This window comes from Meleagris gallopavo, chromosome 4 (genome assembly GCF_000146605.3).
Source record: "Meleagris gallopavo isolate NT-WF06-2002-E0010 breed Aviagen turkey brand Nicholas breeding stock chromosome 4, Turkey_5.1, whole genome shotgun sequence".
Lineage (NCBI taxonomy): Eukaryota > Metazoa > Chordata > Aves > Galliformes > Phasianidae > Meleagris > Meleagris gallopavo.
This window is the reverse complement of record NC_015014.2, coordinates 8,103,771-8,129,479: the sequence shown is the minus strand read 5'-3', so window position 1 is coordinate 8,129,479 and position 25,709 is coordinate 8,103,771. Positions and strand designations below refer to the sequence as shown.

The following is a 25,709-nucleotide window of genomic DNA, read 5'->3' as shown; positions in this document are numbered from 1 at the left end:
AGTCAATTCACAAATGAGAAAAATAGGAGTTTATTTAATAGGCTGTTCACTGCTAGACCAAGAGAATGTAAATGACTCTCTACTGTAAAACCGTACCAATTTTGGTCTCTCTTTGAAAACAAAACAAAACAAAAAAACCCTGGAGGTTGGCATATAGAGCATTAAAGTTAGGACTGCTTCCTACTAAGGCAGCAGGGACCAGAATTAGTGTTGGAATAATGTGGCACTAATTCATTAAACGCAAGTGAAGGGTGCCCAGCTATATCAGCAGCAGATTTAAGAACATATTCATACTGTCCTCCGTATATAGTTGAGAACCTTTAAAACCAGTAGGTCTGAGGCGGCAAAGATTAATTCAAGCTCATGATTTTTATTTTGCTAATATGAATTAAGTAAATAGTTCACCAATGTGAGAGAAAAAAAATATTCATATAGCAGGAACTATTCTGCAAATTAATTCTTCAGCTGTTAGCTGGCTGAACACTCTGCAGTTTTTAGGGGAAGAGCTTTGCTTCTTACTTGGTGGTAATGGGAATGAATGGGATGTGTGTAACCATATTATATCTGAAGGCAGGCGTTAAAATTCAGGCTTCACCCATCATCAAGGTGCAGTGCACATTTTCTGATGTGCTTCTAGTACACAAGAGAAAATAAATATCACTGAATTTCTTTTTCATGGCTTTGAATAAACTGGAATACTATAGATAGTGGTGACTCAATTATGCAAATTTCATTTAATTTCTAAACTGATACTTCTTTCTTACTGTTTTTGGTTTTATTTTTTTTATTTTTTATTTTTATTTTTAATTTCCTAAGTGTTGTGGATTTACCTGAATTTATTATTCTTTGTAGTGGAAAAGGAGCAAAATGGGACTCTGCTCATGAAACTATATTAGCATTAAAGGCCTGCTGGATACTTACTAGAAATTTAGCAGTCATGGTCTTGTTATACTGTACTACTGGTTTAGTAACTAGATTGTGAGAACTAGCATTAAACTTGACAGAGGTTGCCATCGACTTGCTTTCTTAAGAAAATGAGAAACAATGAGAAACTGAATTATCTTTTCCCCCAGTTTTCCTGAGAGGTAAAACGGAAACGTAGGAATGTCAAGAAGATACTAATGACCATAGGATCCATTTCTAATGGCTATACAGGCTCCTGTGCAACAATATCATTATTTCCACAGAATTTGCATTTTCAAGATTTTCTAATGTTTTATTTCTAGTAAGTGATAAATTAATCAGTGGAACTCTGTGAATAAGTATGGGTAGCTTCTGCAAACTTCCTTTTGAGAAAATATCACTGTTAGATTATGGTGGAAAAGACCTTAAAAATCATCTAGTCCAACCATGATCTAACTATACTACCCTAACTAACAATCCTCTGCTAAAACACATCTCTGAGCACCACATCCAAACGGTTTTTAAACAGATCCAGGGATGGTGACTCAAACACCTGCCTGGGGAGCCTATTCCAGTGCTCAACAACCCTTTCTGTAATGAAGACCGTATCTCTGTATCTCAGGGGTTGAGTTTAATTGTAGTTTGTCTCAACCATAATGTAAAGTTATTTATAATCTAATGATTTTGAATTCTTACACAGTTCTATATTTAGATAAATAATAGAGTTTAAATTATGCAGTTCCTTTTATTTTCTTCTCATAATGAACAATTTTCATTAATGCCTTGTCAGTCTTTTTTTTTTCTACAAATTTATGCCTTTTCTTACTGATGTGACACATAAGACTTTGCTTCAAACTTGTTCCTTAAAAGTTCACATTAACTAAATCTTTAATCCAATTTACGTTTCTACTATGCTACAGAGAAGCTCCTATGAAGATAACCATACCTAAAAGTTTATTGCAAGTAACCAAGTATAGTAGGATGAACAAAGCCACAATGTGTGATTTCTTTCTGGGTACACTGGAAGAAAAGAATTACCAAAGTAGATTTTGTTGCTTTTTTTTTCTATTTATTTTTCTAGATTTTGCCTAGTAAACATCTCTAATTTTATATAATCTTGTATACTAAACTCTGTAAATTCTATATCTTCAACATAAGCTAGCAGGTTTGCATTCCTTTTGGACATAATTCTGCATGCTTTTGTGAGTTTAAAAATATCCTGAAGGTTATCTACTTGATAGTATTTTCTACTTGTCTGAGAGCTGTGTTGATCTACCTTTGAGCTCATAGGGATTTTGTTAGAGAAGTTCATGTAAATATAGCTTCTACTTGTAACAATGGGATGCTTGAATACAGCATTGTTTTTGACTTCAGCTGATATAGCAACAGGGGCTTGTCTCATCAAAGAGTAGCCAGAGTCCCTCAGGGGAGAAAAAAAACAGGAAAAAAAAGAAGCATTTTGAACAAATCAGAATACAAGGGCAATGGGAAGAGGCATAAAAGGATAAGGACTGTACTTGGTAGAGCCTGCTGTCAGACAGATCTTCTGCATAAGTTGTTCAAGGGCTTTCACAGATACTCAGCTAGACACTCAGATCTTGAAAAAAGACAGAAAACAATTCCATGCCAAGACAGAGAGAATTCTTTGTTTCTTTGGAAATATCTGGGATCTGGTGTATTTTAAATTGTTATTTATCAGTTCCAGTACGTTATTTACTTATGTTTCATTGGAGAAGAATTGGAGTCAAGATTTTTATTCTTTCGTAATACCATCTACAAAATATTATTTTTCTGTCTCTCCTGCAGAAACAGTGTCACTTGAAAAAAGATTCTTTTAACCAGAGAAAATTAATTTTTCTATTTTTTTGGGTGTTTGCATGAAAGTAGAAGCCTTATCTCTCTTTTCCAAATATTTGCTTAATAGTAAAATACTTAGTGCAATACACAGCTCATGTAAAATACCTTATAGCCCATTAGCATTTAGCAATAAAATGGCAGACTTTGATTTTAGTTGTGAAACAAGTGAGTAGGTAAACATATACTGAGGTCTCTTTTTTTCTAAGTCAGCTGTCTTCTGTGTTGATTTCTCTCTAATGCTCTGTGAAGATTTTAAACTTTGCTGCCTATTTACAACTAAAGTTCTGCAGTACAAGTGTTAAACTCTTTTCTTTTAAGTGAGAAATTCTGAAAGATATCGCTTATATGCTAAGAAAAAAATAATTTAAATTTTGTTTTAGGCAAAGTCCAAGCAGAGAAAAGTTATGTTTTGCATAGAAAGAGGGCTGCTGTGGGTAAACTACTGAAGTTCCTGGACCTCTTCTATTTGTGCCTTACAGTTCAGTTCAGACGCAACCTACACACCCTCAATTGCTGCATCTAGATCAACAGGAAACTCCCATTTCTCAATTCTCTGCGTGGAGTTTAAACCATTGATGCCTGTTTTCTCAAAGCAATGAAATGATGGTAAATTCATGAGGGACAGAACTAAAAAGGACCACTAGTTGCACTGCTCATTTTTTCTGTAGAGCATTAATTGGATTTTTTTAGTTTCCTGTGATAGGGTAGTATTGCACAGTGAAATTTAGTATCCTAAGAACAGTGTTCAAATACAGGACCTATCCATAAGGCCAAACTGTTTTTTCCCTCACTTTATATCTAACACAGGTACTTTGAGTTAATTGATGACATAATTAGCAGGTAAACTAATTAACAGCTAATTTATATAAACCCTTGAATGATATTATAGCAGGCATATGAGTTAAGAGTCCTTGTATTTGTTTGGTTTCAAACAACTGTTGTAGGAGGAAGTCCTACGAGGTGAGTTTGAGAGCTCAAAAGCATTAGTGCAACTGCAATAAAGTAAGCTGAATTAAAGAATCAACAGTTTTTGGGTTTTTTTTGTTTGTTTGTTTGTTTTAATACAAAGACAAAAAACCCAGGGTGTTGATGAAACATTCAAAAAACTGAGATGAAGTAGGAATTTTATTTTTATCTTCTGTCTCCTGGACTGCATCAAAGAGAAATGGCAACAGGGAGAGGGAGATGATTGTCCCCCTCTGTTCTACCCTTGTGTGCCCCATCTGGAGTACTGCTTTCAGATCTGGAGTCCCTAGTGCAAGAAATAATGGAACTGTTGGAGCTGGTTCAAAGGAATCCATGAAAGGAATCAGAGGGCTAAAGCACCTTTCCTACGAAAAAAGATTGAAGGTGTAGTTCAGTTTGAAGAAAAGAAGGCTTCAAGGAAATATCACCGTTGCCTTTCTGTACTCAAAGAGAGCTTATAATCAGGAAAGAGACCAACATTTTACATAGTCTGATACATATAGAACTAGAGGGAATGGTTTAAAACTAAAAGATGGGAGACTTATATTAGTTATTAGGAGGAAATATTTTCCTCAGAGGGCAGTGAGGCAGTGGAACTGACTTCTTTGGAAGCTGTGGGTGCCCCATTGCTGGAGGCATTCAAGACAAAGCTGGTGGGGCAGCCTGAGTTGGTGGCTGGCAGCCCTGCCCATGACAGGGATTTGGAACTGGATGATCTTTAAGGTCCTTTTTTCCACAAACCACTCTACCATCTGTGGAAGTGGTGTGTTGTTTTTTTCAATTATTTTTTCCTTATTTTCCTTTTATAGTTTACTTCTCAGCTTACATACTGGCATGTTTGTGTGTGCATGCGTATATCTACATATCTGTGTCTTTCCAGCTTATGTGCTTTGAAATAGATCTTTCTTTAAAACTCTTTCATTTTAAAGACTTATTTTGAGGTATACATACTCAGAGTGTCACAAATATGTGGTTGTGTGGTTGTTCTCTAATACAAATGGGCAAAGAATTGATGTCTTCTAAAAGTTTAAATCCATTTTGAAGATAAATGGTTCTAAATAGCCCAAAGCTCTACTAAAAGAAGGGGTACTTCTTTGACCTCTTCAGGGTGACTTCACTTTTTTAAAAATTGCTGTTATTTGAGGCTTTTCCAGGCCTTGGAAGGTGAGGCTTTAGCTAAGGTGAAGGTGTTCAGAAGATAGACAGAAATGCAGAAAATATAAAAATGTAACTATATTGATTGATTGTTATTGAGATGGATAGCATTAATTTTGTGTGCATCTTTCATCTTTACAGTGTGCTACAGGATTTATGAAGAAAGTTCAAGTGAAGGATTGGAAATACCATCCTTATTGCAGTACTGCCCAGATTCAGTGTAAGTCTCTTTCTGCTACCATTTGGCATGACATCATTAGTTGTATTTAATTAAATGTAAACTCATATTTTTATAATACTGAGTTAACTAGGGAAAGAAAAAATAAACCTGACCTTGAATGAAGACCACAAATCTTGCAAGCTCAGATGTGCTATACTACCACTAATGGTAGTACTCAACTATTTTTTGGGGGTGAAGTCATCTTCTGTGGACAGGTGTGTTCTAAGTTGTATTTGAAAAGAATACATTGAGAAACAAACCCTTAAAATAACACTGACTTCTTGAATCTCTTTTTTCCACTCCTCAATGCATGTAGGCTTATTAACTTCTAGTATTCAAGTCAATGTTAAAATTGTGATATTATTTACTGCTACTGAAGGGATGTCAATATTCCCAAAAGGGCTCTGAAAGTACTCTGCACTGTGTTGATGACACTTAACATGCATTCAAAAGAAAGATAATCTTTCCAATCTTCTTAGAAGGCACTATATCTTTATTTCTTATTAAGGCTTTTTGCATGTTAGTTTGATTAAAACAGAGATGAGTTAGGATAAAGCAGTGACTTTCAAAAGGGTTTAAATAAGGTAAGCAAAGATTGCAGTTTATTTTAATACTCTGATTGCTCTTGGTTATTGCTGCCTTTTTTTTTTTCTGACCTTCAAATAGTAGCAAACTTCCCTTGACACTGAAGATTATGTATAAATTCCCTTGCGTGTTCAAAACAAGAGAGCATTCCCAGCATATATTGGTGCCATGGAAACCAATATTTACTCTGATATATTGAGAATAACCTGACATCTGGATTTGTCAGTGGATTCTTGTTTTGTATAGGAAAACATGTACTTATAGCATAACACTACAATGAAAAAAACAAAAAACAAAAAACAAAAAACAGAATAAAATCCAAGGAATATTTCACATCATTAAAACATTAGCAGTGAAGAGCTATTGCTAGGTTTGCTGTGTACATGATGCTTAGTATTATAGCATTTAGTAGAGCTGTGGCTAGGTGTTATTTCTTGATCAATACTTCCAGTCACATTTTGGGAGTATGTGCAGCATTAGGGACCAATATATGAATCCTTTTGCTCGTTTCTCTCTTCTAAAATTACAGTGGGGTGTAATTAATTCTCAGTGAGGTGTGAGTAGGAGAGTTATCCCACCACACAAGCTCACGATTGAGGAGAGATATGCTTACAAGTGAGACTGCTTACCATGAGTAGTTTACTCCTGTGGCTAATCAATTGCCCTTCTGATCATTATATGGAAAGTGAAGTTAAAGTTGAGTCTTAAAAGCTTATAACTTAAAGAGGGAAGAGAAGAGGGGAACTTACTCACTGGGAAAGTATTTCTATGGATTACTATACTCACTGGGTTTTGTATACAGCTGTTGCTGGTGAAAATAGTATTCAGAGAAGGTATAGCGTTACTTAAAGAGCAGGAATAAAATTTCCTTCTGTATTGTGTGTGATGACACAAACCTCATATGTTTTCATAGTGTATTTACTGGAAAGTTATTCAGACCAAGAACACTTCAAATCACAATTAACTTGGCATCGTTGCTTTGTTTCTTGTGGATGAACTGCAATAGACTGTGCAGGTTGTGATAAACATTTTTTAAAGTTACAATTCTGTTAGGTTATTTTGTATCATTCATCTTTCACCAGTTCTCCACTTCTTTCCAATTTGCTTGAGATATGCCTAGATTAATTCTGTTACAGAATTGTTATTAACAAACACTTAGCTCAAGAAACTCAGTTCCAGTGCCTATTGCAAAGAAGCAGACCCTTTAAAATTTATTCATATATGATGTCAACATGTTACACAATTTTTTTAAATCTTCCATGACTTTCACATCAGTTTCAGGATAAGGCCATGGTATTTTACAAATTCAAAGAACAAAATCTGTAAGTGCAGAGAATCTTGCAACTTAGGTTTTACCTTACAGAAGCCTACATTACAGTATCCGAAGCTTCTTGGGTAATGTCTCTTCCTCGAGAGTTCCCCGTTGATGATCATGTTTTGTACTGCAAAAGTTTCTCAAACTGGTAAATGCTGCTTGCATTTGTATTTTGAGTATATCTGCTTAGTCTTACAGAGGACTGTAAATGTGGAAGGGAAAAACCTCTCTGATTATAGTCATTGTATGACAGTGAGGTTTTTATAGTAAGAAAGTCAATGGATGCAGTGAAACCTAAGTTCTTCAGGTATTTCTGAATGAGTTACTTTAGATGAGTAGATTAGGCTATTTAAGCAACTTCTTCTAGCCTAATCTAATTTACTTTTTGCAGTATCAGTACTAGCTAATATCAGTTCAGCAGAGTAGAAAAGGTAGAGGATCAAACTACTATTAAAAGAAATTTGTCAGTGCCATAAATAGAGCATTAAACTCTGAACATATCTTGGTCTAGTTTTACTTAGTTGTCTTTCATTCAAATGGCTATGGAATTAGAATATATATCCCTGTGGATAGCATATAACTTTCCAATTGCAGGCTACTTGGCTACTTTCTTCTCCTCTTTTTTTTTTTTTTTTTTGGAAAGACTCAAAACTCCACAAAAACATGCGCATCTGAAACTCTTGAAACTCTTCCTTGATCTACAATTTGTATATCCTTATTTAAAAATAATTATGCAATTCAAATTCAACATTTAGTTAATCTTGTACAGCAGACTACTATTACCATTTGGTGGGACTTATTAGTGTACCAGTACTTTGCCTCAAATAATGTACACTTGCTTACACAAGGCAGTAAAGTGCAGTATTGGTTCACACTGGATCTAGCTAACTGGATCTTAGCAATGTACTCATTTTTAACAGTGAAAAATCATATATGTTGGCAAAAGTTATTTATGAAATAATCATTTGTGTAAGTTCTTGTCAACTATGACCAATGAATTCAAAAAGGAAAATGAAGGCTGGAAGATGGGGGATTTTTGCTCCATTGGAATAATAAGACTTTTTAAGTGTTTATCTTGCAGACACCTAACAGGCAAGCAAACTTGATGAATAATTCACACAGAAGGTGGTGATAACTTCAGTGCTCTATAAAATGGCTATAAAGTGTAGGCAGGCTTTACTGCTGGCAATTGTGTGAAGGTTATCTTAGATGTATTCAAATGCTCTTGATGTTTTTACAGAAAACTTTACTGTTAGCAAAATACATAGTTGTTTAAATTATGGGTTGTAAAATATTAATAAATGCCTTTCCAAGTGTAATTCATATTGGGAGTATGGAATTTTAGAGAGAGTACATCAGCTTTTCTGGTTAGTAAAGCTGAAGTTAACTTGGTCACGTGTTCAATATGTAACTGAGAAAAATGCATTTCCTCCAAACATACGAGACTTACATGGTTGCAAGGAACTATGAGATTAGCGTTGAGTATTTTTGCATTGAAAGATCAGGAAGAAACGTAAGAAAAAGTGTGCATGCTCTTCATGGACTTGATATATCATCCACTGCATGAGATCACTGCATATAAGATGAAAGTATGGAAAAGTTTGAGGAAAGGGGTCCAGAGAAGTGAGTCGTGACCTGAAAAGTGCTTTCACTGTGACTCCAAAGAACACTCTGTAAAACTTAGTTTTATACAGAGGGCTCTATTTTCTTAATCTGTTCATTGTATTTTGTGTCTTGCAAAATGTCATAAGCCTCTGTACTTGATCATGTTGCTAATCAGAAACAGGGATCCAGTTTTCCCCACGACAGTTATAATCATCTTGAATGGCTTTAAACAACGTTGGGGTTCACTAATCTTGTTTGTGTTTTAAGACAAGGAGCTGGGCTTTATTTCTTAGTCCAAGACAGGGAAGTAAGAAGTAGACAGTTCTACAATGGGTTGGAGTCCAGAACCATATACATAGGTGTCTTCCAACCAGAGCAATTCTATGATTCTATGCCATGCTCGTAAAAACTGGCTTGTCTTCATCTTGCTGTCACCACTGCTGAAATGCACCTGCATCCACTGCCTCTCTGTTCTCACTTTCACTGTTTGGTCTCCAACAACGTTCAGAAAGCATTCCTGAATGTCAGTTGAATTTGCAGGAGTAAACAGAAGACTCTGATCTTAGAAACTAAACAAAAAACAAAATTGGGTTATGTCATGAGCAATTTTGCACTGAAATATAGTATTTTCATGCCTTGTTTAATAAATGACAAAATATGCTTTTTTTTTACAGTCTATATTACTCTTCTTAAATCTCCTTTATTACAGAATTTATAGCAGACCCCTTATAAGATTTCTTTTCCTGTGATTCTTAACTGAGAAAATAGACATGTGAATATGCTGATGACTCTTCCAATTTACTGTTTTTAATATGGAACTGAGAAAATTCAAGTAAAAATATTCCAAATATTCAATTTTGTTATACTGTTTTGCAGAGAAATTTATTGAAGAACTCATTCATCAGAGAGACATTTCTTTCTATTGGGGGATAAAACTTGTGAAAAGAGAGGAGCAATGACATAGTCCAATGTTAACTTGTATAGTAATTCTGAATGTTGATTTTTAGAAAGAAACATAATGAATGAAATACTCACAGGTTGAAACAGCCAGCACCAGGTGAGAAAGCAAAATGCATAGAACTCTCTCTTAGTTTTATTTAGACCTTTGTGACTAGAAATACTTCTGTTGCTAAAGCAAGCAGCTATTCTGGTTATTCAAGAACAAAATCTTAACTCTGGCTCCAATAACAAAGCCATGAACCCAATCTATGGATATTGAATTTCTTTAGAAAGATTTTGGGGAAAAAAAGTTTTAGCGTTAATCAGTCTTAATTTTCTACCTTTAATTTCAACAAGTGCTACAAATTCTTATATAACTTGTCAAGTATCTGCTATTCTGGCCCTGCTTACCTGTAACTGGGAAAATGCTTGGATAATTTCTCTTCAGTATCTAGTTAGATCAAGATCTTTCAGTAGCTAAGAGTGATAGAGCGTACAAGGTTTTAGTGAGTTGGATGTGCCTGAAGACATGTAGATATTTCCTGTGTTTCAATCAGTGGCAAGTAAGCAAGAGGCTGTCCCTACTCTGTGTACATTTTCTGTAACTTTTAACATGTTAAATAAATTTTGTTACAAGTCCTTGCCTAAGTCAGCCAATCGTGAATTCACAGATATTGTGAGAACCCGAAATACGGTAGCTTGTTACCTGCTTTTTTGTTTAGTTCACTATCAAATTACTCCATGCCCGAACACATGGAAGGAATACTGAAAGATTTATCCATTTCAGTAGAATAGAAGCAGATTAATATTTTAGTAGTCATTTTTTTAAGCATGTTTGTTTCTTGAATAGTGAGCCATAAAAACGAAGCCTACAAGGATTATATATATATAGCTCATTTTGTGATCTTTCAAAATGGTGTTAGATGTATGTACTCATATTTATTAATATTGATTTTGTACTGTATTTTTAATCTAATTATATTTTGTTTTGAACTTAACAAAGTAGATTTTTACTTTTTCACAGATACTCTGCATTTCAGTAGTGTCACAACTCCTTTTTAATGTAGTACACTACTTCACCACTTTGAATTTTTATTTTTACAAGCATTAAAAATGTGTAGAATAAAAAAATAAAATTATATTTTCATATATAAAGCACAATCTGCAAACTTTAATAAGTAAAACAGAAAATAGTGCACCTTCTGACAGGTTTCCATTATGTCCCATGAAAAAGTTACGACTGAACAAAAATAATTTTCAGTCTTTGTATTTGATAGATATTTATACCTTCAGTGTTGGATGTTTTTTGAAAATTATAAGAAATCCATGACTGAACAAAATTTGAATCCAGAAGAGTGAATTCTTGCATGTTTAAAAGAGGCTGATGTCTAATATCTATTAACAGGAATAAAATAATGAACTTGAAAACTAGTTCTTGAAGTAATAGAAATAGGACTTTTGGTATTTCAGAGAAATTTTCCCAAGTTTCATTATTTAATGTTTCATATTATGATGTGTGGGTGATGCATGGTTTGGAGGGTTGTTTGTTTTTTTTTGTTTGTTTGTTTGTTTTGTTTTTTTTTTTGTTTTTTTTGTTCCTTTTGCCTTGGCTGTGTATGTGAAGAGGTGGCAATTCCTTATTTAGGAGAGTGAGAATAAGTTATAAATCAATAGACAAGGAAATAAAATGAAACACATTTCCTTAAGTAATGCTAAGAGAAGCAGCCTGGTCTGGTGGTTGGCAACTCTGCACATAGCAGAGGGAGTTGAAACTAGATGATCATTATGGTCCTTTTCAGCCCAGGCTATTCTATGATTCTATGATATGATTCTATGATATTAGAAAGATGTGACTGTATTTATATCTCTTTTTTGCACGTTTCTATTTATTTTGATGTATTTTTAATTAAAGAGTGACATTTGCATATGTAATAAATGCATACATTAATTGGTCTACCCCATTGGAATGATGTAAAACTTTATTCATAATAGGCTTTTGGAATGTGGTGATATGTAACTCACAGAGATTAAAGTTGTCGTTAAGTAGACTGTAGGAATAAAGATTCTAATGTCAGCAGGAGGCAGACAAGGGCAAGGAAACCTTGGTAAATATGTTATCTTCCCTACCACAACCGGTGCACTGCATTGTCAGTATGATGAAGTTGCATCTGCAGAAGTTTCTCAGTCTTGTTTTGGATGTTAGAATGAGCTTTAGTTGTGGTGGTTAGTTACAATTCTGATAGCTCGAATGTATTTTACAATCTATCTAGAATAGTCACAGCATTGCATTGGTGTTTTTTGTTGTTGTTGTTTTTGCTTGTTTGTTTTTGTTCAGCAGATTTATCTCAAAGAAATTGGTGATAGTAGGGAAAATTATTCCTGTTCACAATTTTTTTTTCCTCCTGTATATACTCGCCATCATTCTCAGCTTTCTAATTGGCAATTCCCTTCAGCTATCTTTGCTGCTCTTCAGTACTCATATTTCTCTGAGACCTTTTGATGAATGATCAGTCTAACGTTCAAAGTCTAAACTTTTATTTATTTGTACTATAAGGCTTATAGATTTAGGAGTAGAAGTAGATGATTTCAGACAACAACAAAATCAACCAACTGAATAATAATAAAAAAAAACACCAAAAAACATAACAAGCCAAAAAAACCCACAAAAACCAAGCAAAAACCCACTACAACTTTTCAGACAGTTTATTGAACAGTTTGTGTGAAAAGCTGAAAGAGGTTTTCACTTGCCTTAATTAAGTTACAGATAGATGTATGTTTGTTCATATCAAGAAATATTACTAGTTTAGTCTTCGGTTTGCAGTGAAAAGCATATTCTATACTAGTTAAATATTGTATATGGAAGTACCAGGCATATTAGTTCTGCAATCCTCTTTGATAATGCAGAGCATATATACTGTTACTGTGGCGAAGAGGTGTATATTTTCTCCTATTTAATGCTATGAGAGGGGATGTAGGAGGTGAAGTGTGTTAAAGGTGTTTGTAGCATATCAACTATAGTTATGAGAACTATTATGGTCTGTTTAGAAATAATATAAACCATGAAGGAAGTTAGAAGAGTACTTGGTGAACTGAGCAATTGATCTAAATTACTAACTATTCGATAACCTACGTACATATTGAGATTTATTAAATTTCATTAGACTCTCGGAATATAAGACTTATGTATAATGACATACAGGAGCAATTCCTCTAAACATAATTGGATTCTCAAGTTGAATGTACCCTGCTTAGAAGTGCATACTTCTTCATCTTAAGTTCTATCCAAAGGTTTGCAGCAGAGAGATTGATGGGATTTTTTGTACTCCAAAGCACAAAGATCAGACACTTATTCTAATAACAAGGCAGATTTACTCAAAGAAACATTTGGAAAGTGTTTTAGTTCCTTCTAACCTATCTACTTGTCCCACGTGACTGAAAATGTTAATTGGCAGTTCCTTCTTATCAATATTTTTACTACTCCATGTCTACAGTAATACGAGTTTTGCTTAAGTTCTAATGCAAGAAGAGCTTCATATAATGTCACTTTAAAAGATTTCTTTTAAAGAATATGTAACTATAGAATACAAGAGTTTCAATTTACGCTTAATAGCAGTATGCTGCCACTGGGACATCCATTTTCCCTTTCCCTCTGATTTTATTTTCTGTTTCTGCCTGCATAATCTGGAGCATAGGCTGAATGATGTAAGTTCTTATTGGGAGACTCTTGATATCTTATTGGCCATATATTATGTGTGGCTTTATTTGTATGTTTTTAAATGGGACAGAGTAAAAATCTGCGAAAATGCACAAGCTCTGTATAGAGAGTGTACTCACGCTGTCAGAAATAAATGTAGATTGTAATGAATTCAACTTCTTCACAGTTGGTAGAACAATAACTCTGGGAAAATTATAATCAATTGTCTCAGTATTTTGACAGGAAAATCAGCGATCTGTTCAACTAAATAAGCATGCTGAGAGTAAGGTATAGTAATAGGTGTAAAAGTGAGGAAAGAAGAAAAATATTTTTTGACTCTTTTATGTTCCAAAGTGAAACTTTGATACCATACTTGCACTGAAAATTACTTTTATCGCTTTATATATCTCTATACAGATGCAATGATAATGCCTTTTCTGATCAATCTCATCTTTAGCATCTGGATAATTAACTACTACAAGTCGACCTTGCCAACTCACCACATCATATATAAATGTGAAATGAAATATTGAACAATGTATGTCCCGATATAGAGCCATTAGAATCTTGATTTTTGTTGTTACAAATTTTACCAATTTACTGGATAAAAATGTCAGAAGTCATGGACTTAAATTTCTCAAATCCTTTAGTTTAAATGCAGGATTTCCTATTTGGTAATCAAGATAGTTTAAAGTAGGACTTTACGATCGGTCTGTCCAACCCATGGCCCTGACCTGGCCCCACGTTATGAAGGCAGTGGCTTCTCTGTGGAGTGGCTCTGGTCAAGAACCTATTGCTCAGCAGCAGCCAAACCTCTGGTGCACCATTAACGCTGTCTTGACTGAAATCAGAGCATGGGAGGGCAGTGCTGTGCAGTACTGACTGAAGTGAAGGGGAATAATTATATGCATTTGGATACATTGGCTAAATACAGGGCTCTGAAAAGTGAAAAATATCCAGCCGTGCTTTCTATTTTGATAAAGGATTTTGAGAAAATTTTCAAGATTGAAAAAAAAATATATATCACATCATTTTCAGTTGATATAAATACATTACCTGCAAATTTTCAACTGAAATGTACAGAGATGCAATCAGATATTCAACTCAAAAGTCTGATATATCTCTTTACCAGAATTTCATAATCCCTGTCTCACCAGAGAGAAATATCCTTTCTTTCACAGTCACACCTTATTCACGTCACCACTTTTTGGCGGTACATACTTATGTAAAGAACTGTTTTCAAGGATGAAGTGCAATAAGAGTAAAACTTCAGCAAAAACTTCTAATGAGACCCTTGAGAACTCACTGAGAATGGCAGCCACCACCATCAAACCAGTCTGATGCAGTCGTTACCAAAAGCAAGGTTAAATACCTGACCAGTTTTATAGTTTTACTCCTTTCTTTACGTTGTTTTCAGAAAAAAAATATTAAAAATTAAAATGTTTTCTTATATATTAACAATATGGTAAATTTTACAAGGGCTGCTCTGAAAGTAACGCCTCCTGTTTTATTAAGTTGGCCCAAGACAGCTGAGGAGGATTGAAAGGCAGTAGAAGTTGAACCTTTTGCTAATATTCTGTTGTATGTTGCTGGTATACAACAGCTGGCAATAGAGAGGCAGTCTGACAAAATGGTGTCTGACATGGAAGTGTGTATGAAGCAAAGGTGCATATTTAAATTTCTCCATACAGAAAGGAGGACTCCCATTGACATTTATAGATGCTTACTGAATATACATGGAGATCAAACAGTGGACATGAGCACAGTGAGGGTGTGAGTGGTGTGTTTCAGCAGTGGCAGCAGTGATAGTGGGTCACTGTCATTGTGCAAATTTTTAAGTGTGATATGCAGACTCTTGTTCATTGTTGGTGAAAATGCATAGCAAATGGTGGTGACTGTGTTGAAACACAGTGTTTTGTAGGTAAGAATTTGCTCTGTCAAAAAATGTTTTTTGCTCTCTGTATCTGTTGTACTTTACATGGAAATAAATAGGAAGTATTACTTCCCTAGTAACTTATGTATACAGTACGCAAGACAATTCTTTTTCACTCAGTGTGGTCCAGGTGAGCCATGAGGTTGGACACCCATGCATTACAATATACCTAGCAATTTCAGCCATTATCAGGAAAATACATAATAACAGATGTCCCAAGTCCTCCTTCTTATAATTACTAACCGTAGTCTTCATTATTCTTATGTGATATAACTAGCTGCATTATTTGTCTTCAGTAACATTAAAACACAATTAAAACACAATTCAGCTACAAGTATTCATCAATCTGTTTCTTTTTGCTTCCTGATGTCTACAAAAAGGACTTCAAAGTGAAAGGTCATACTGTGTAACAACATACTTTCTGTGAATTTTCCAGTTACAGTGAAACTTCTAGAAATTGATCAGTTAGAATAATAATCCATCCCCAGCGCCTGATTTTCTTATGACTTGGCATAAAACCATGTTAGATGCCAAGTTTTTCTTCCTTCTGAAAGAAATTACAACCTGTCATTTGATTTTTATTTTTTTAACCTTAATGTACATCTTGAGTAAATGTTTTTCAAAAGATTTCCTCCCAAGTTATGATTTATTTAGCTGACTTCAGAGTCCTTTGGGTTGTTTTTAAAAATGTAAACTTCATATAGCAATAACACTTCTTTTATTGTACTCATATTTTCTAACATATAATTAGAATACAGATTTTTAAAAATTAACTTCTGATACAGGATATCAAGTGTGGTGTCAGGATATCAACAGTCTGTTTATTCACATCATGCTAGATTGTTTTCATTGATTTTTTTCTGTTGTGCATTCATAGGCTGTATCAAGTCATCAGAATATGTATTTTCTCAAAGATTTACACTTAGAATTTCTCCTTTTTATTTCGATAGATCTTTGAGTTTCTGTTGTTTCTAAATCTGTACAATGTTCTTTAAGTTCTCATTTGAGCTTTTTAACAGCAAGATGTCATTTAGTGAGAAGCAAAATAATGAATAGCAATGAAAAGTAAGAGAATGGGTTGAGAATTGAATCTTTATCACATACTTCTTTCAGTGATGAGTATGCTTTAGCCTAGTGTGTCTTAGAATCAGAAAATACACAGTCTTTTACAGTTTAATCATTAAGGTCTGATTTTTCTCATCACTACTTGCTCACTAGTACCTTACTGAGAAAAGGTTTAATCAATGGTATTACTCCATAATTCATTCTGAGCTCATCTTGGAGTGATTGGTTTGAGAGCTTTTAGTACGCTTCTGGCACTGTGGTTTTTATTTATCTGGTTTAAATACAGCACGGAATAGGATAAGATTTGCATGTCAAAAAGACACATGTATAGGAGAGGCAATTGTATTAATTTTGTTTTAATTTTTCTTTTTAAAGCGACTGTTGTTTTGTTAGAATTATCTTGAAATTTTCATGAGTTTACAGAATGAAGCTGATAAAGGGTAATCATTGTAACATTAACTTATCCAGAGGCTGTAAGAGGCTCCAAATTTTCTTGAAGTAGCGACTAAATGTGCTTTGCTGCAATCTTTGTGAGGAGAGTGAATCAGCAGCTGTAAAAGCATTTAAGAGAAGCCTTTGATCTACATCAGAACTGTTACCAATTTCTTGCAATGATTGTGGCCCTGAAGTAAGTCCTCTAGTTTGAAGTGGTACTTTCAGCACTTTTCTGTCAACTAAGAGAGAGGACTGATAAGTATTCCCTTTGCTGAAAGATTTTGGAGAAAAATAAATCATTTGAGGGACTTAGAAATGTGGAAGTGAAGAACTACATGTCAAAAGGAAAAAAATAAAATAAATTAATGTCATAGATTCATAAAGGTAAATTAAATAATTTACATAAGAAGCAAGCTTGAAATAGCTTCTCCTGTTCCAGGTAATTCTTGCTGATCTAGCAAAGATTGAACTTGATACCTTATCTGGCTTAATGCTTTCCTTTCACACTGAGGTGGAGGGATGATAATTTGATTAAAAGGATTTAAATTTACCATCTTAATGTAATAATAATAAATCACAGATACTGATGTTCTTTTCCAATTTATATTACTTTGGTAACTAGTGGAGCAAACATTCATCATGATCAGTAAAAGAATAAATACTTAACTTTTTCCCATCTTAACAGTTATAGAGGTATTACTCTATTTTTGTAAGGCAAATCATTACTTTTAAAGAAGGAAGCATTACCAGTGTAAGAACATGGGGCAGAGAAGAAAATTATACATGTACCTGTACATGTTTGGTACATATTACCTATGCTTAATCTCTGATGAGAATTTAAAATAATACTCTTGTTTTTTTTTTATTCTGAAGTGTTTTTTTTTGTCTTGTTCTCCCTTACCACCACTTTCACTCTTCTAAGCAAAGTTGCTGCATGTACTTTCTGTATATTTGTGTTGAACCATACAGTTTTATAATAACATGTTGGTATATTAGAAGAGAGGAAAAAAAATTACATTTCTTTTTCGATTAGAGATTTATACTTCAGGATGGAATGTTTTGTGATGAGTCTTCTGAGTAGTTGTATAAATATAATCAAAGTCAGTGAGATTTAGGGCAGTAGAAATTAAACTTGTGGGTAATTTAGTTGTTCCTTTTTCACTGGATGTCACCATATAATTCTTGCATTGACTAAGTATGAATATTGGAATGAGTTGTAGTGTAGTTTTACTGTACCTTATGCATACATCTTCACTTTTCAGATAGGAAAATTGTTCCTCATCACCCCACAATTCTCTAGATTAATAGCTGTATGAGTATGTCCGCAAGAACTATGAATGCATGAAAATAATTCGTGTGGCACTGCAACCAACAATTATAACTGACTCTAATGTCTAAGAAAAGCAATGAATATATGTGCGTAATTATCAATTTTGATCTCAATCTTGCTACTGCAGCTGCTTTTTAGCCACTTAATGTGAATGGCTAATAGCACTGGGTGCTAACAAAATCTGCTTAAGTAGTTCATTGTTATTCCAGTCTGTCTTCTAAAGACTTATTACTGACTGTGCTTGAAGAGGATACCAGGAATTTTAAAACAGCTATTTCTCATTTTGCTTCTCTGAAATGTTTTAGTTATGTTCCTGTTTCTTCTACTTGTTCATGAAGCAAATGTGGTATGGTAGAGAATACATAGCACGTGGACTAAAAGCCAAATTTTCTCATTCTGATTTAGAGATTGAGTGGCAGTTTTTCTAAATGTAAAACTGAGAGCTTGCTATAATGCTCATTTATATAGAGAGATCTTCATTCCTTTACTGTTCTTGAGTATGCATGAAGAGTTTCATTTCTTACCACATACTGTACCACACAAGGGTATATTGTAACTAATCACAAAACTTTGTTCAGGAGAAATTTGTTGACAATCAATCTATGACGTGTAATTTGCTGAAAGAAAAAGAAGTTTAAATCCAAGTATGTGAACCTAAGTAGATTAATACACCTGAGCAAATAGTAGTGATGTGGTATTTCTTGCCACATCTGTTTCAAGATCACTTCTCTTGCACTTCAGCACTGTGTTACTTTCTGCCTGCAACAAGAACTTCAAAATCTTGAAAGTGTGTTATGCACAACAACCATTACGTAAATTAATTTTATTCTGGTAGCTTCTTATGGGAATTTTATGGAATATTAATTGGGTTCAAGCTCCTTTTTTCCCTCACAATAACAACAATAATGAAATAGTTTCCTCTTTCTGTTATATTTGCAATGTTTTCAGTTCAGATTTGGGATAAAATCTCCCGAAGGATGTTTAAAAAAAAAAAAGGGAACAGAGACCAGATAATACTGATGAAGCTAGATTTTTGCAATCCAAGTAGTTAATGTATTTAGATAAGATTGCGCAAGACTTGTAGTTGTCTTTCCATCCCTTTACACTTTCTGGTATCAGTCAGTATAGGCCTTGAGTTACTTAAGTGACTGATTTAAGTTAAAATCAAGAAGCTTGTGGGATGTGTGAGGGGGAGAGGTGTGGTGTTTGAAAACAATTAAGTAGATGAAAATTAAGTATGATGAAAAAGGTGGAATTCCAGTTATAACAAAGAAAACTTATTAAATGCACAGCTCCTGATCTAAAGAAGCTTTTACAAGAAGTGAGAAAGTTAACAATATTTCAATATGGAAGGCTATGCTTCAATTTAATTTGACTTGGAAGGCTACATAATCATAAAAGTAATGCTTTTTGAAATCAGTTTAGAGGATAGATGTACTTTTTGGAAGATATATTTTAATTATTATATTTAGTGCTTTAAACTGCAAGAAATTACTTGCAAGATTTTACTGATATAATAGTTCGGTACTACCTTAAGCTATTTCTGTAATTAGAATATTACAATGAGACAGCACTCTGCCAAATTACTTGTTTTGTGGTGGCCATTTTGTCTTTTTTTGTACTTTTTTTTGTATTTTTTGACAAATATCCTCACACTACATTTTATTTTTATAAGATCTAATGTTTGTTACCACGAATCTGCACTCTTTGCTTTTACTCAGCCTATGCTCTGTTTTGTGTTCTGTTCTACCAGAATTAATTACTACTGCTAAGGCATGCTTTCTCATTGTGTCTTATGATTATTCCTTCACGTCTGGTGTCTAATTCAGTTTTGGACATAAAGATGATGGCAGGGATCCAGTGTTCAATTATGATGCATCTTCTGTTAACTAATGGTTGAATTCTGTGTTTTGTAGTCAGGTCTTTAAAGGTTTGAGATGCAATGGCTAAATTCCAATCACCACAGCTGTTTGTCTCTTGTCTTGAAGCTTTTGCAAAGCCTTTCTTTGCACTTTCTTTGCACTTCTGACTGAAGGGGGACAGAACAGAGTACCTCTGTCATTGTACATTCTCTCAATTTTCTCAGTTTTCTTATATTTTAGTATCTGTCTCCTGTAGGTTCCTAAAACCTCTTGAGGAAAAAGTGCTATTCACAACAATAAAGTACTTTTTTTTCTTTTCAGCATTTCATTTCTTTTGCAAAGAATATTGTATCTTTGATGTCTTAGGCAGCACTACCTATTGAACAGAGCAATCAGATGAACGTGAATTATGGTGCTTATAAAAACATGATTGCATTTTACAGATATGCCTTATTTATAACTGTATATAAATACATCCTTAAAAGTGAGGTACAAATTGCTAGCTTCCTTCACTTCTTCCAGTTCATTGATATGATTATAATTACTGAATTTTATTGGTGAACTCTTAATTATGAAGCCAGTTTTCCTCAGCACTGACAGCTGTGGGGTCTGTTGTGAAGATTTCTCAGTGATGCAGTTGGAGTAGTATTTTATTATTTTTAATCTAATATTCCATTTAATTGAGGATGTCCCAGGTAAGTTCTGGGTCTTCCAAATTGATCGAGGAATAATTAGAACAAATGGTGAGATAATTTTAGATTATTTTTGTGCTGTCCTTAATGACTCAAGTGAAAGCAATTATACTTTAAGTATACAGATTTTTCTGTCTGAAATACTGTTTGTTTTCAGTTGAATAGGGAATAATAGGACTTAATAGCCACCCAGAAGTAATAACTAAATTGTCTGGGAATAATTTTCAGTACAATATAAGTCAGAAATAATGTGTTCCTCACTTCCTTCAAAGATCTCTGAATCAAGGCAACTCTTAACATGTGGAATATACACCTCCTGAAGTTGATGTAAATTATATATCAGCACACTTGTAAATTCAGGCTTTTCCATCACTCTCTGCAACATCTAGATGTATTAGTTGTTTAGCTTGGTTAGATAACTATATTTCTTTCTTGTAAAGTCTCTTCTCTCAATATATAGATTTTTAAATTTATTGTTACAACTTTTAAGAGGGCTGAATGGACCGTTTCAATTCTTTTCTTTCTTAATGTTTAGGGATGTGAGATTTCATGAATATTTTAAATACTTTTTCTTGATCTGTTGGACTTGACAGTTAAAACACTTTGTTCGTTGTAGAGACAATATAGGGATTTAGACTCTACATAAAACCTGACACTAGTTCCTACCAGCGTTCTTATATTACATCCAAGTATCTCTAAAAATAATACCTCCTATTGATTTCCATGGGAATGACAACAAAGCAAATTTTGAGCTACAATACACTGTTTTTCAACAGAGTCATCACCATTTGCTATGCATTTTCACCAATGATGAACATGAGTCTGCACGTCATGCTCATAAATATCTGCACCAGTGGAGGTGATCCACAGTTGCGACTGTTGAAACACGCCACCCAGCACCTCACTGTGCTCACATCAACTGTTTGGTCTCCATCAAAGTTCAGTGAACACTGATGCGTATTATAGAGTGCCATAGTTTTCTGCATGGGGGAATTCAATGACACACCTTTACTTCTGGTGCACTTCTGTGTGAGACATCTTTTTGTCACGGTCCCTCTGCTGCCATCTGTTGCATGGCAGCAAAACTTAATGAAATATTGGCAGGAAGATCCAACCTCTACTGCCATACCAACATCTATTACTAACATTGTAGGCCAACATAATGAAATAGGGGGTGTTACTTTTGGAACACACCTTGTACTGTAATATCATTATATATTGTTTTGCAGAAACTACCTAATAAAATGTGTATATTTCTGTTGAGGTTTGACAGCTATCAGGAATGCTTACATTTTGTAATTGTACGTAATATATTCTTATTACTATTTCTTTTGCATAAAAGTTGCTATGAAACTTCTGAGAATAATTTTACTTTGATTTTTTTCCTTTCCTCCTTCCATGTAATCACTTAGACATAAGACTGAAATTTCAAAAGGTGCCTAAGCATTTTGAACACACAATTTCCATTAATTTTAAATCTCTTAAGCAGCTTTGAAAAACTTAGCATAAAGGCGAAGCCACCCTAGGGTGACGTTTCAAATTTGCTGAAGTTGATAGTAAAATATACATTGAGTTGAGTGGGACTAAGGTGTTTCCTTACATGGTGTTGGGATAAGGCTTTAAACTATTCAGCAGCCTATTTATTTGACAAAAACTGAAGCACGGTTTTAACATTATTTTAAAAACTATCTGTTCATTTTAATGAGGCTAATCTTGTGCTTTAAGGTAAATGCATTAGTATTTTCACAGAAGGAGAGACTGAGATAAAGTGAATTTTTGTCATCTTATAGAGGGAAAACTTGCCTAGGTTGTCAGGAGTTGCAGAGCTGAAATGGTGAAGCAAAGAGGATTTGAAATTCCACTTGGATTCTTACTTTATTAAACAATTTTTTTTTTTAATGTTGTGATAAATGATCTCTAAAATGCTTGTCTGTCTTAATATAAGTGAATGGTGGATGTGGACAGCATCACTATTTACAAAATATGAAGTTTTAGAGGTGAGAAATCGTGAAAACTTAAGCATTCTATTCTATCAGAAAATATTTTCTTGATTTGTTCTATCTTGGTTTACACAAATATAACTCTTTACAAAAAGATCACAAAGCTTGACTGGAGTTACTAACCAAAGTCATTGTTTTTGGAGGGAGGTAAAATATATGCAGCAAAGCTAAAGTGATTATTTATAAGCTTCAGTACATTAAGAGGTAGTTTCAGACAAGATGCGTACGTTTTCTGAATGTGCTATCAGTAAACCAAAGGAGTATTGATTATCTTATGCTGCATAACATAACAAAGTCCTTTATCAAGTTTCTCCTCATATTTTTATTAAAGGAAATCTATTTATTTCGATTTTTTCCTCTACATAATGGTAGAACTTCGATTATACTGGGGACACGTATGCATGACTTAAGTAGCTCAAGATCCCTAAAAGGATGGATAGGGATGACATGAACATGTTCCTTTTCTGAGCTTTTTATGGATGTTTTTCAATACTTTTATTATTTACAAAACAAAACAAACAAACAAACAAAAACCAAAGAAGATGCAAAAAGAAATGGAAAGAACCCCATATGGGAAATTATATCTTCAGCCATTAGCTGTATTTAAGCACGCCTTTATGTCGTAAAATGAATGAGGAGAATGGTGGAAGTTAAACTATATTATAGTAACTGGACCAAGAATCCCAGAATAATTTAATTTATAATAGGACTAAAGAAACTTCTAATCATCAAAGATCACAACCTTATTTAAACTGCTTAATTTACACTCAACTTTTTGCTACAGCTATCAAAAGTGCTCCTTTAAAAGGCAACTGTGCCAACATATTTGTAACTTGCCTAATATTTCCTTGTTTATTAGGATAGAATATTGACAGTACTGTTTTCCTCTGCTATCTTGCATCTATGAAGATTATGATAACAGTTATGCATTTAAACAGCAGCCAGATTACTAAGTAAAGCATATCTTGACCAGTCTTTTTATTTTCTGTGTTTGTATAAATAATAGTAGAGAGAATAGAATGTGTGTGTGCATATATGTATTCTGTTTAGTATATTGGCCTGATTAGAAATATAAATGTGCATTGGGAAGAAGTAGTAAAGTTTGACTCAGGAAATTGACTAGAAACATTCATTGAGTATAAAAATACTAATAAAATCCAATTAAAGTTGGAAACACATTGTCAGTGATTATTTGTTTCTATTGAGTGAGAAGACTGACTAAATTGAAGAAGTTTGGAGTACTACAGCCTTTGCTATTTTTAAAATGAAATCAATGAGTTCTGAGTATGTTTTCGTGCTTTCATGATTTAGAGGCCAAACTTATATAAGAAAACAGTTACACAACTGTTATTGTGAGCAGCAGCTGGTAAAGTTTTTGCTTAAATCTTCTAGTTAAAGCCGACAAATCTTTTTTTTTTCCTTCAGCTTGCAGTGCAAAAATAAATAATTGCTTGAAACACTGTCCAAGTAAGTGTGAGATTTTAAGACGAGATTAGCAGCACTGAAATTAGAGGAACACTGTATCAGATATTTCTATTTTCTCAGTTTTTCTCCCTTCCTAAATTTTTCCCCACTCTTTTTATTTCCTTTTTAAAGACTCTCAGTAGAATTGTGGAAATGCAATAAATCCTCCATAAAATCTTGTCTCCACGTGCATCAAGTTCATTCACGTGGCATCCAGGAGGTATCATTTTAGTACCTGTGAGTAAACCAGAATGTTAGATCTTTGTCCCTAGCTCTCCAGTAACAAAATTTTGCTATGACTTTGAATTCTATTCAGCATCAAAATCTACTCTTAACATTTTTCCTTCAGGTTAGCTTATGGGTAAGAACACTGTTAAAAAAAAGTAAAGAAAAATGTTTTTCTTAAAATAGATGGCTATCTAACGTTGTGTTGAACAGGCTTTCAAATGAAATGAATGCAACCTGCAAAGAATTGAGGTTGAAAGGGTTATTTGAAATGTGATGGATCAAGGCTGAGAGAGAATGTGTTCTTTCATAAAGCTAACAATCTGATTAATTTATGAACAAAATATTCCTTAAATTTCATGCTAACTTTTTCAGTTATTAAAGTTGAAATGTAATATAAAAATTACAGTTAAGTGTGTAGTGACTTAATCCTTATGTTTTAGGATTCAACAGAGTATTTCATCTTACTGGATTTCTTGCAAATCTATTGCTATTTCTGAATGCAATAGAGAATCTTTGAATGTGTTCCCTGCTGTGACACTGAAGATCAACCAACGCCTTATGAATCTATAATCAAAGAAATAATACTTGAAAACTGCAATAACATACTGAATTGACTTATTAGAAAATTAGAAATGCATATTTAATTCCTAGTGAGGCCGAAAGTACAATCAATCACAATATTTACGTTTTGTGCTGATTTGATTGAACATACTCCATTCTGCATATTTTTTGCACTGGATTTAAAACACCTTAAAAATATATTGATGATTAACTTGAACACTGTCACCAGTGATGCTTGAAATGTATGTTCTGGGACCTAAACCAAGGTTTTGACTGCACTATTTAACAAATTTAGCTGTCTTTGTAAAACTGAACTTTAAGTATTGTTTCATATTAAGCAACACTTAGATCTACTTTCTTTCTGGCACATGTGTTTGTTTCACCTAGAAAGTTCTGAGACAAAACAAAAAACCAATAAGGTGATAAACTTCTCACATGAGAAGATGGATGTTAACCTTGGGGTTTGGAGAAACAGCGCTTGGAGGAAATATAGTACATAAGGTTTGCAGTTATCCCATTTCGAGAATGTAGTGACATATATGAGGAAAAAACAACTCCTCTTGCAACTTGTGGAATATATCATGTCTCTCTGCTTTCCTACCAGTAAGTGCTAAACTCTTTGGAGGGAAACTGTGGTCCTGAGATAAAGATGAGTGACCTTGATTCGCATCTCACAAAGAGTTATCATTTTAAATGTAACTTCTACCTCAAAATGAGCAGGAAAAAAAAACCCTCAACCTTGCTTCTGAGTACTTGACGGTACTTAAAGTTTGAGGCTGTAACAGGGCTCTGTAACATCTTCCTAATTGGAATAAGTGAGCATATAGACTGAAATACAGGGTGAGACTTGCTGGGCAACTAGCCTAAATCCTGTGTGGCATTTTTTTTTTTATTTTTTTT

At 33.9% G+C, this 25,709-nt stretch overlaps 1 long non-coding RNA gene across 1 annotated transcript in view; it reads left to right on the top strand.

Annotated features, from left to right (window-relative positions):
• LOC104910524 overlaps window positions 1–25,709 on the top strand; it is a 102,858-nt gene that overhangs the window by 34,515 nt on the left and 42,634 nt on the right. Inside the window, exon 2 of the long non-coding RNA XR_793140.2 lies at window positions 5,023–5,101. This is a non-coding gene — a long non-coding RNA (uncharacterized LOC104910524). The remainder of the gene's footprint in view (window positions 1–5,022; window positions 5,102–25,709) is intronic.